General features: G+C 34.1%; 1 protein-coding gene across 1 annotated transcript in view; it reads right to left on the bottom strand.

Annotated features, from left to right (window-relative positions):
- LOC101887901 (lipase 1) overlaps positions 1-13397 on the bottom strand; it is a 183210-nt gene that overhangs the window by 86788 nt on the left and 83025 nt on the right. The gene's annotated exons all lie outside the window — the stretch shown is intronic.

The following is a 13397-nucleotide window of genomic DNA, read 5'->3' as shown; positions in this document are numbered from 1 at the left end:
GGGCTTCTCCGACAAGACTAACTACTGGGCTTCTACGACAGGACCAACTACTGAGCTTTTACGACAAGACCAACACTGGTCTTCAACGAGAAGAACAACTGGCCTGCCATGAGAAAACCAACTGGTCTTCTATGAGAAGACCTCCTCTTCTTCTATGAGAACACTTTCAAGTCTTCTTTAAGATGGACTTCTTATCTCCTTTGAGAATACATTCGGACTTCTATGAGAAGACCATCTGGCCCTCTGTGAAGAGACCTTCGGGTCTTCTATGAGAAGACCATCCTTCTCATCATCTATGAGAGGACCTCAAAGATCTTATGTTCCTATACAAGAAGACCAGCTATTTTATGAGAAAAGCTTCCCATCTTTTATGAGAAGACCTTCTTAAAGACCTTCTGGTCGTATACAAGAAGACCAGCTGGTCTTTTATGTTTTATGTTTTCTAATTTTTATTTCTTAGTTCAGGTTATTTTTTATACCCTCCACCGTGGTATGGACCACCGTTTGTAACACCTCGAAATATACAGTATAGACTCCACAAAGTATATTTATTCTTGATCAGCATAACATTCTATGTCGATATAACACCGTACGTCCGTCTGTGGAAATCACTCCAGCTGCCGAACAAATCGAAGTAGGCTGATAAAATTCTACTCAATTGTGTTTTTGTCTGCAAGACTTTTGTTATTGAAATTGGACTATATAGGTCTGCGTTTAGGTATAGCGCCCTCACAGCTGTACCTTCCTATATTCGGTATTTTAATGTCTTTGGGACATTATTTGCCGAAATTGTTTCAAGTTTCGTATTCGAATATAGTAATAGCCTACGACAAAAATTGCCTATGCAGGTCCACGTCTTCGTTTTAAGATTTTAATAGAATTTTTATCGGATTTTATTTTTTATTTCTTGTTTTTGAATTTCCAAATCCGTTTCGAATGGTGGAGGGTATTCAAAGTTCGGCCTAGCAGAACTTACTGTTTTTAATATTTTTTTGTAGTCGGACGGCCAAATTCTATGCCGATGTTATTCATTACTAGATAATTCAATTATTTTACCTTATACAATTTTGGGCATTAATCGCAAGATTTTAACCTAATGGTAGCGCAATATATTTTTAAGAAGTTACTGAAATTTTGCGGGAAAATAATAATCTCAACTAAAATAATTTGAATGTGAGTATGAACTTATAACTCCCTATAATAATTTTCTAGAAAACTATCTCAATTCAAATGTTTTAAGCATAAATGATTTTATGCCATTTTTTGGTCCTATGCGAGTTTAAAAGGTGGCGCAAAAGTAATCCTCCGATCAGAAAAAGCTATAAAAAATGCTATAAGATTGGCCCGAAATGTCTTAATTACAGTCAAAAACATCGGCAGTTTACTTTTGCGCCACCTTGTACATTCATATGTACTTGATAGACATTCCGATGTTTTTTGGCTGTAATTGAGACATTAGGAGCCAATTGTAAAATGTGTAGCATTTTCTGATAGGAGGACTACTTTTGCGCCACCTGTAGAAGAAGGGGATTAAGTTGTATGAGTTATATACAAATCATATAATGTATACGTTCCGCAAGCCTAAACATAGAGGAACTCTCACTTCCATAAAACAATTGAAGCATAAGTCTATAAGGATGCAGTAATTGCATCGCCATATTCTCCACATTTCACCCACTGTGTAAAAAAAACAATATTTCTTTTTGTCCAACCAAACAATGATGAATATAGAAGCTAACTTATATGCATATATTTGTTTGTTCGTGTATATGCAGCACCAACACAACAACTTGCCAACACCGCGTTAGTTAGTATTTTCTATGTTTTTTTTAGTTAAATATGACTCTTCTCGCAATTTTATTACTTTCTAGACTTGCTCAGAGACATTACCGCCATTCTATTACCTTTGACACCTGCGGCTTCTCCACACTTTTTTATGTTCTCTCATCTCGCTGACGCTAAACTGTTCTTCTCACATGGTTTTGTTGTAGTGTAGGGGAGTTTTGTTTTTAACGACGTTACAGGTAAATGACATTGTCACTTCACCGCCACAACTACTACTACAACTATTTCTAGCTGCTATTCTCTCTCACTCACCGCGTGTTAACTATTCTCACCGAAAATAAAATCCCAACAGCATCTAAAATGTGGCATCTAACTTATGCGATGGCAACAACCATCTGCGGCATTAATGCGGTTCTTTGGGTTACTTATTTATCCCAAAGATATGCTAGGTGCTTTTTGGCGTATGATGTTTCGCACTCACTCGGAGCTGAAGTGGTGAAACTATTGACATAAATAGAAGAAAACATTAATTTGGAACGAAAGCAGGAGCTAGGTGAAATTCTGGATATTTTGTAATGAAAATTTAATATTTAAAAAATATATTTAAAATGATTTAAGCTCATGATAGGTTATGCCTCCCAAGGAGAATATTTCCATTCCATATGTGATGCATCAAATATAATCAAGAAATCAAATCGATTAAGAGCTGCCGAATCTCTTTAGTTCTGTAGAAGGAACCACCCTATTACATTTATATTTGTATTCCCACGACTCCATATTACAATGTTTTATTGTTGTGGCTCTTCTTTTATTGCTTTTTGTTCTTTAAGAGCCCATTTACATGATATATCCTATTAAAATAATTAAATATCTCAGCAGAAATACTTAGTGTAATGCTTCAATATTAAATTTTATGTTAAATTATATTTCATGATATTTAAACCAATTAGAACGCTTACAATGTAGATTTTTTATGCCGTAATCAAGTTTATTTCGTAATTTATATGAAATTACGATTTGGAAAAATGCGGCTAAACAAGGGGAGAATAGTTATATTTTATATATATACCCCGTGAAACACATTAAATAACTACAGGGCAAATCCTACATATAATGAAAATAAAGATAACAAAAAAAGGCTTTAAGTCCGGCCGAACTTTTTATACCCTTCACAACTATGTTTATCAAAGTCAATTTATTATTATACCCTACGACACTATGTGTGGTATTATTAGTTTGATTGGTCCAAAAATTAATATTGGTTTCCCATATATGAAATATTGGTTTCCCATATAGGAAACTGGGTGAGATAAAAAAAAAACTGCAACAAAGTAAAACGCCATAATTTTTACTATTTCTTTTTAAATTTTATTTAATGAAAGCAAAAAATGTCGGAAATAGCATCAATTTTTTGAATAAATTTACATTTGTTCGGCAAATATTGAAAAAAAATGAGCTCGGGATAAAGCCATTGAAATTCCAAAAAGTGCAACAACTTACACCGCAACAGAAAAAAAATAGACTCAAAAGAGCTAAATAGTTGCTTTGATTGGCCGAAAGTTGTGAACTGCCGAATTTGGTTTTCTCTGATGAAAACGAATTGGCCTCCTTTAGCACGAATTATGGCCTTCAAACGGCCAATGAAACCGTCTCACGTTGGCCGAATGTTGCTCAGCGGTATTTTCTTCCTTTCCCGGCGAAGCGCTTGCTTGAAATAATCGACACTTTGGCATTTTCTAGCCCCAACCTTGCATTCCAAAAAAAAAAAAAAAAAAAAAAAATCCGGAGATTTTGGTAGCCATTGTGCGCTGGAAATGAAGCATAACGACGGACCCATGACTCTTTCGGCCCATTCCAATCGACGAGGCTTGTCCGCAGGCAACATTCTTTGCGTCAATTGAATTTTGTACGGGAACGAATGCAAATCAATGCGAATAATCCGTTCTAAAGTGGACCGAGCCATGCCCAACTGCTGAAAACGGCGTTTTTGGGATGTTCTTGGGGACCTCTCAATACTGGCTCGTACGGCAGCGATATTCTCGGCCGATCGCCTTGGTCGACTTTTATATGGCCTCTTCGGATTAGAAAGAGCCTTACCAGTCGAAAATTTTTCGTATAAACGCTTAATGGTGTTCTCAGAAGGCGCACTTCACACATTTTTTAATGTTTTAAAAGTACGTTGAGTTTTCACAATTGACTTCTTCTGTTGAATGTAAATTTCAACTATTTCAGAGCCCTCGCGTGGTATGTCATTAAGCGATGTGACATCTCTGTCAAAAGTTATGGCGTTGCCAGATGGGTCCGTCGAATATGGACAACCCTGTACACCCCCAAAATATTTTCAGCTGACCTCTTTGACAAGTAAACACGATCATTTTGTTTGTTTACAAACTGCTGAACAACGAATGTTTTCTCATCGGAGAAAACCAAATTCGGTAGTTCACCACTTTCGGCCAAGCGAAGCAACTCTTTAGATGTTTTGAGTCTATTTTCTTTCTGTTGCGGTGTAAATTGTTGCACTTTTTGGAATTTCAATGGCTTTATCCCGAGCTCATTTTTTTTCAATATTTGCCGAATGGAATAATGCGATATGTTCAGCTCACGAGCCATTTTTCCGCCACGATGCTGTCACCGGAGTAATTTTAACAGCTGTTGGACGAGTGGTTTAGAAATGACAACAGTCTGAATGTGGTTGCAGTTTTTTCATCTCGCCCTGTATATGGATCTTCTTATCTCGCCGAGCTGAGTCGATGTAGCTATGTATGTACGTCTGTCCAATATTAATTTGTAATCACGCTACAGGTCGCAATTGTGGCCCGATTCTCACAAAATTGAAAATGGTGGAGGGTAAGAGTCAGAATTCTTTTTGGAGATGATCGCACAAAATTTTCGTGATTTTGCAGTTGCTATATAAGCCACAATTATGAACCATTCGACGCGGAAATTCGCATGGAGTTAGAGTTCGGGGCTCGACATAATCTAACCAATTTGGACGGTTAGTTTCTTATGAATTCGGAATAGTCTCTTTCCAGAAAAGGAACAAAATCTAAGAAAATCGCGTATAAATATGCCAATAAAAAATATTCACATTTGTTGTTAAATTGTTTTTATTTTTGTCATACTTTTTCAATTTGACTTACAATTTTGAATTGCACATTTTCTAAAGTTATTCTACACTCCCCAATACCGACCCTTCCGAAATTTTGCATGAGGGTAGGGTTAGGATCAATATTAAAGCCTTTTACGTGTGAAATTGTTTTGAATACCTGACAACACGACGTAGTGCGTAAATATTGGGCAAATGCCTCTGTTTTAAAAGCTAGGGTAACTTCAGGGCAGTGCTCTATGACAACCTTTCAAAAACGAAATCTCCTTTTGGACATAACGGGGGGCTTCAAACATATTGTAATGTTGTAGGGTATCACATGGTCAGACCCGCACGATTATAGTCTTTTCTTACGTGTTCAAAATGTTTTATTGAGAGATTGGGCTTCTAGATCTGATATACAAATTTTGAAACTTTTTTTTTAAAAAAGGACAATGGCCTATAGAGCACTTAAGCTCTATAGACTACAGACAACAGACTGCTGATCAAGTATATAACCGAGGAAAAACTCTTAGCACGGCTTATATTTTTATGTCAATTGTCGCCTCTTAAAAACACCGAAATGCAATAAAAAGAAAACCTTCTCGGAAACCTCAGAAGTTAAACATAATCTTTGATATCCTTTAATGGCACAAAATGCGACGACAGATATTACATTACATTTTGCGCACCATTAAACATAACACATTGGACATTAACAGCCAAAGACGAGGACAATAATGACGACGATGGGACAACGTCTGGCCGGTGGACGTTCAGGAGGAGAAAACACAGAAATACATAAAAAAATAAAACGATGACCATAAAGACAAGCATTCAAATACCAAGACACATGGAAGCTATAAAAATGGACCAGGGACAAGATCATGTAAACGAGAGTGTGAGTGTGTATGTGTAAAGGACTTATGGGAATGACCATGAAAATTATAGTTATTAACAGTTTTCGACAAAAACACAAGAAATCCTCGAGATAAACAAGGCAACTGACAATTGGACAAAAGACAAAGACAAATAATGGAATGGAATATAGCAATTAAGAACATTTGTTGCTTCTCCTTTCGAAAGGATATCGGCACAATTTTTATTGTGTAAAAACAGCTGAGACAATGTTTGTCAGCAATACACTGACATTCACACACACATATACATGTACTCATGCTCAAATTAAATAACCCATAAAAGATTGTTAACCATATGTAAATTTTATTGTAACGATTACAATTCTTTCATATTATTTTTATTTGTTATTGCCCCAAGGATATTTGGAATGAGTGTGTGTGCAGAGAGACCAAAAATCAAGGACAGAAGTCCTTTTTGCTGCCTTGTGGACTCGAATAAAACTAAGTACCAACTTAAACATATACAAATACCCATTTTTAAATATTTTCCATCCAAAGTTTTGCCATGTTAAAAGTTTTTCGGTTCCCTCTTTGTTTTTTCGAGTTCGCAATTCTTATCGCTTCTTTAGTCAGTCAGCCATCGAGTCAGTCATTGAGCTCAATTTCCCTGCTTTTCATGCTGGCAGCATGGCAAAATGTCTTATTCGTAACCGCAGTCGTTTATAAGTTGTCCCATAAATGACATCAAAGCAACAAAGTCCTGGTGAGCCAGTGACACCACTTCAACAATTTAACTCTGTTGCAACTTGTCGAATAAACGGTCCGAATGATGAGGGCACTTTTAAGGAACTGTGGTAAAATTGAGAAAAGATTCATAAAGTGTAGAAGTCCAAAAAAGACATAAAAGGACGATTATATATTTATTCACTGAAAAAGAGAACCTATCCAACTGAGAGCTGAAATAGAGTCCTTCCAGAGCTAAGAGAGAAAGGATTCAGCTCTCTAGCCGTGAAGTGTCCATAGGAGCTAATAAGAAAGTCTATTCCTATAAAAGAGCCGAGAAGGAGTCCCTTCTATATGCAAGCTTAATTTAAGTCTTTTTTATAGGCAAGCTAAAAGGATAATATTTTTCATAAGCGAGATCAAAAAGGACATCCTCTTATAGGTGAGCTGAAAATGGGTCCTTTCAATATACAAGCCGAAAGCCAGATGTTTTTATAGATTGAAGAAATGTCCGTTTTATAGACTCGTAGAAAAGGAAGTCCTTTACCCAGGCGAGCTGCAAAGTGAATCCTTTCCGAAGGCATGCTACAAAGGGTTTCCTTTCCATAGACTAACTAAAAAGAAAGATCTATTCAAAGGCGAGCCAAAAAGGAGGTCCATAGCTGAAAAATAAGTCTGCTCAAAAAAGGAAAATTCTCCCCGTAGATGCGCTGTTGAGGGTTCATTTTCTATAGGCGAGCTTATGAGGGAGTTCTATCCTAATGTGAGATGGAGCGAGTGCTTACCTGAACTCTGATCATTCCTCTTTATAGCCGATTTGAAAAGGAAGTTCCTTTCCATAGGTTATCTGAAATGAAAGTACTATCCATGGACGATCTGAAAAGGAAGTTCCTTCTACAGGCGAGATGATGAGCGAGTCTTTCCCGAAAGCGAGCTAATGAGAAAGTCCTTTCCTTAGGCGAGCGGACGAGATAAAAGACGATCTAAAAATCCTTTTAACTTGCAAATATTAAGAGAAACGAAAAATAGTCTGTCTCCGAATGAGAAACGAGCTAAAAGTCCTTCAATACCCTATAGATGATCTAAAAACGAAATCTGTCTTCATAGATGAACAGATAAGGTAGTCTTGCATATAGAGGGGCCTAAAAATTAATCCTTTCTATGGAAGTCCTGAAGAAGGACCAATAGATAAAGAAGCGCGGATTTTTAAGAATATTTTTCCAAGGTGCAAGAATATTTTTCCAATAGATGCACCAAAAAATCCGTCCCTTCCATAAGCTATCAAGACGGATGTCCCATAGATAATGCAATAAGGGAGTCCTTTGCTTATCGGATCTAAAAGGAACTTCTCCGTAGATGAGCTGCAGGCAGGAGATCTGTATAACTCCATAGACGCGCTTCAGACAGGAAGTCTGTCACTGTCATAGGGAGTCTACCCCTTTCCATAGACGAGCTGCTGTTGGCTGGGAGTCTATCTCTCTCCATAGCTAATGAAAATGACTCTCTCCTCACAGGCGAACTGCTGCTGGCTGGTGAGGTGACGAGAAGTTAAAAGAGTTTTCGGCAGAGATGGAGTCTTTTTGAAAGGCGAAGAAAAGGGAATATTCTCTGTGGACGAGTGGAAAAAGAAGGCCCTTATTATAGAAGAGCTGAAGGCCTTCATAGATTTTCGTATAACCCAGCTAAAAGTGTCAAGTTGGATGTGGGTGTTTTAGAAGATTGCTCCCGTCTGTAATTATTTTAAACATTTTGCCCTTGTATTTGTGGTCAAGAAATTAATAAATGGTTATTTTCACCTATTTCTTCCACTGATGTTGATCCTTTCGTCCTTTTGCCATCTCCCTAAGGAGTCCTAACTAGCAAAACTTAATTTATCACTTAAAATTGGAAATTAGTTATTACTAAACTAATTTGTCTCACTCAAATATGTAAAGAAAAATATCTAACACCTTTTGTGTATTTAGTAAATTATCAACCACAAGTTAATTAAAGAAATCCCAAAAGTGGTGTCCCATTCCGAGTGCCACTGTGCCAGTGCTAATGGCGATGGTCCTGTTGCTTTTGTTTTTCTTGCTGTTGCTTTGAAGCCAACTCAAAATTTCTTATTTACTTAAAATTTCTTATTTACATCTACTCGAAAAAGCCAGAAGTAGTAAATGATACAGACGGCTATATACTACAGACACAGCTAATACAATGGGGTGGAACGAGAAGGGGCGACATTATTTGAAGAGAAAACAGCAAAAATATAATTAAGACATTTTTGTAAATAATTTTCATAGAGCAATCGGCAAATTCTCGAGGATTTTTAAAAGCGAATAAACGTGGACTGAGGATTATTTTTTCAAGGCCACTAAACGTGGATTTTTTAAAGAATGTTTTTTTAAGGACCAATGAACGTGGATTTTTTAAAGAATATTTTTTTTCAAGGAAAAATAAACGTGGATTTTTTAAAGAATATTTTTTTTCAAGGAAAAATAAACGTGGATTTTTTAAAGAATATTTTTTTTCAAGGAAAAATAAACGTGGATTTTTTAAAGAATATTTTTTTTCAAGGAAAAATAAACGTGGATTTTTTAAAGAATATTTTTTTTCAAGGAAAAATAAACGTGGATTTTTTTAAGAATATTTTTTTCAAGGAAAAATAAACGTGGATTTTTTAAAGAATATTTTTTTTTCAAGGAAAAATAAACGTGGATTTTTTAAAGAATATTTTTTTTCAATGAAAAATAAACGTGGATTTTTTAAAGAATATTTTTTTTCAATGAAAAATAAACGTGGATTTTTTAAAGAATATTTTTTTTCAAGGAAAAATAAACGTGGATTTTTTAAAGAATATTTTTTTTTCAAGGAAAAATAAACGTGGATTTTTTAAAGAATATTTTTTTCAAGGAAAAATAAACGTGGATTTTTTAAAGAATATTTTTTTCAAGGAAAAATAAACGTGGATTTTTTAAAGAATATTTTTTTTTTCAAGGAAAAATAAACGTGGATTTTTTAAAGAATATTTTTTTTTCAAGGAAAAATAAACGTGGATTTTTTAAAGAATATTTTTTTCAAGGAAAAATAAACGTGGATTTTTTAAAGAATATTTTTTTTCAAGGAAAAATAAACGTGGATTTTTTAAAGAATATTTTTTTCAAGGAAAAATAAACGTGGATTTTTTAAAGAATATTTTTTTCAAGGAAAAATAAACGTGGATTTTTTAAAGAATATTTTTTTAAAGAAAAATAAACGTGGATTTTTTAAAGAATATTTTTTTAAAGAAAAATAAACGTGGATTTTTTAAAGAATATTTTTTTTCAGAGAAAAATAAACGTGGATTTTTTAAAGAATATTTTTTTTTCAGAGAAAAATAAACGTGGATTTTTTAAAGAATATTTTTTTTAAAGAAAAATAAACGTGGATTTTTTAAAGAATATTTTTTTTTTAAAGAAAAATAAACGTGGATTTTTTAAAGAATATTTTTTAAGGAACGCCAATTTCGTATCCACCCTATTATAAACCCCTTTTCCATTTTATATATTTTTTCACAATTCTTCATCTTGATAAAAACTTTGCTATAGCTTATTGCAAAATCCCTGGGTTTTGTGTATGTGTCATAATCCTTGCAACTACTACCACTTCCTTTTTTTGTGTGCGGGGCCGACATGCACTCGTCTTCACAGGGCTTGTTGTTCGTAATGAAACTAAAACGTATACTTAATATTTAGCCTCAAACTCCTTTTACTTGAAGTACACTCTCGTTGATGTTGACGACGACGATGATGAAGAGGATGCTGCTTCTGTTGCTGATGTTGACGCTGATGGCTGACTGCCACAACAGCTCGAGGAAGAAAAGTGTGTGTGGCGGCTGTGTCACTTATATTTGCCTGTTTATTTATGCGGTAAAATGGGTTTTTGTGGCTTTAAAGTCACTTCTTAAAGTCAGTTCGTTTCGTCAGTTATTTTGACTTTTATCTGGTGTTGAGGGGGAAAAGATCGAGGAAAACCCTCAAATACATTGCCAGCTGGAGGGCAACAACGCCACAACAAAGTAATGATGTTGAGATACTGATGATTGGCCATGCACTATTTGTTTTGTGACACAGGGACACAGAGCGATATACCAAACACTAAACTTTGACTAAACCTAAGAGGGGTTCCTTTGTAGTTGTAGCTGTTCCATCTAATAACCAAGTGAAGAGATTGTAACTGCTAGTGACATTTTTAACTTTTGCCGTACTCTTAAGGATTTCCAGTCATTTTAACATTTTCCATTGGCACCGCGACGCATCATCAAGTCTAGAGTGTTGCCACAATCAACAGCAAAGGTACCGCTATTTATTTCATCATCCACATCGTCAGTGTCAACTATGGCATCGCCATCACCATCATCATCCTCAACCTCATCATCAGCATCTTCATCATCAAGGGATTATTTTCACTGCAACCCAACAGCAACAACAAACAACAACATTTGTTTGTGTCTCCATTAAGGATTCATTTAATTTGACTAAAAGTGTTGGTAATTCCACCCAGAAAGGATACCTTAAGTTACCCGGCATCGTCTTAAGTAAATTGCGCACAACTTAGAAATTAACAAATGGTTGAAAGACAAAAAACAAACAAAATTCGTTGTTAGTTCAATACTGGCAGGATACTTGAATGGGGAAATACTATTTTGTTTTATCTTTTAATTTGCCAAAGAGGCAGCTACTAATTGAGGGTGGTGGTTGCTTGCGGTTGCAAATTGAGTAGTATTTTAGACTGATATTTAAATTAATATTTGTTTAACCTAATTTACAACACCACGTGTTGTAGGTATAATAAATTTGATTGGACCAAAAACTTCGTAAAGCCTCGAAACATTGGTCGTAAACCAAGTATGTTAAATATCGATCTTCCTATCTCATCGGGCTGAGTAGAACTAACTACACGCTACAGATCCCAAACCAAAATTTAGCATGGAGTTAAGATTAGGGTCAAACTGCGAGCCTATTGCTTTGGGAGATGACCGCCAAGCATTTAGGGGTTGAAATGGACCAAAAACACAATTTTTTCCCGAGATAGCAGTTGCTTTGCAGACCACAATAAATGATAACTCGACGTGGAATTTTGCATGGGGTAAGAGTTTTAGACAGAACAGAAGCCTACCAATAACAAAAATATTCTTTAAAAAATCCACGTTTGATTGGTCCTTGCAAAATTATTCTTTACAAAAACCAAGTTTGATTGGTCCTTGCAAAATTATTCTTTACAAAAACCAAGTTTGATTGGTCCTTGCAAAATTATTCTTTACAAAAACCAAGTTTGATTGGTCCTTGAAAAAATATTCTTTAAAAAATCCACGTTTGATTGGTCCTTGAAAAAATATTCTTTAAAAAATCCACGTTTGATTGATCCTTGCAAAATTATTCTTTACAAAAACCAAGTTTGATTGGTCCTTGAAAAAATATTCTTTAAAAAATCCACGTTTGATTGGTCCTTGAAAAAATATTCTTTAAAAAATCCACGTTTGATTGATCCTTGCAAAATTATTCTTTACAAAAACCAAGTTTGATTGGTCCTTGAAAAAATATTCTTTAAAAAATCCACGTTTGATTGGTCCTTGAAAAAATATTCTTTAAAAAATCCACGTTTGATTGATCCTTGCAAAATTATTCTTTACAAAAACCAAGTTTGATTGGTCCTTGAAAAAATATTCTTTAAAAAATCCACGTTTATTGGTCCTTGAAAAAATATTGTTTAAAAAAATGCACGTTTATTGGTCCTTGAAAAAATATTCTTTAAAAAATGCACGTTTATTGGTCCTTGAAAAAATATTCTTTAAAAAATCCACGTTTATTGGTCCTTGAAAAATATTCTTTAAAAAATCCACGTTTATTGGTCCTTGAAAAAATATTGTTTAAAAAAATGCACGTTTATTGGTCCTTGAAAAAATATTCTTTAAAAAATGCACGTTTATTGGTCCTTGAAAAAATATTCTTTAAAAAATCCACGTTTATTGGTCCTTGAAAAATATTCTTTAAAAAATCCACGTTTATTGGTCCTTAAAAAAATATTCTTTAAAAAATCCACGTTTGATTGGTCCTTGAAAAAATATTCTTTAAAAAATCCACGTTTATTGGTCCTTCAAAAAATATTCTTTAAAAAATCCACGTTTATTGGTCCTTGAAAGAATATTTTTTAAAAAATCCACGTTTATTGGTCCTTGAAAAATATTCTTTAAAAAATCCACGTTTATTGGTCTTTGAAAAAAATATTATTTTAAAACATCCACGTTTATTGGTTCTTGAAAAAAATATTTATTTAAAAAATCCACGTTTATTGGTCTTTGAAAAAAATATTTTTTTAAAAAATCCACGTTTATTGGTCCTTGAAAAAAATATTTTTTTAAAAAATCCACGTTTATTGGTCCTTGAAAAAAATATTCTTTAAAAAATCCACGTTTATTGGTCCTTGAAAAAAATATTCCTTAAAAAATCGACGTTTATTGGTCCTTGAAAAAAATATTCTTTAAAAAATCGACGTTTATTGGTCCTTGAAAAAAATATTCTTTAAAAAATCCACGTTTATTGGTCCTTGAAAAAAATATTCTTTAAAAAATCCACGTTTATTGGTCCTTGAAAAAAATATTCTTTAAAAAATCCACGTTTATTGGTCCTTGAAAAAAATATTCTTTAAAAAATCCACGTTTATTGGTCCCTGAAAAAAATATTCTTTAAAAAATCCACGTTTATTGGTCCTTGAAAAATATTCTTTAAAAAATCCACGATTTTTTTTTAATCGAAATTTACTGGTCTCTTTATACTTGAAAAAAATTAAATGATATTTTTGATTTATTAAATATTGTTATATTGAATGCTTTAGCTTATGTGGAAAATCCCTTCACCATACATTCCATAAAGTGCTGGGGATTCACATTTGTTCAGCCGAAAACAATTTGGTATGGATGTTGTGTA

Source organism: Musca domestica, unplaced genomic scaffold (genome assembly GCF_030504385.1).
Source record: "Musca domestica strain aabys unplaced genomic scaffold, Musca_domestica.polishedcontigs.V.1.1 72, whole genome shotgun sequence".
Classification (NCBI taxonomy): Eukaryota; Metazoa; Arthropoda; class Insecta; order Diptera; family Muscidae; genus Musca; species Musca domestica.
The sequence above is the reverse complement of the archived record's forward strand: the minus strand, read 5'-3'. Positions and strand labels throughout refer to the sequence as shown.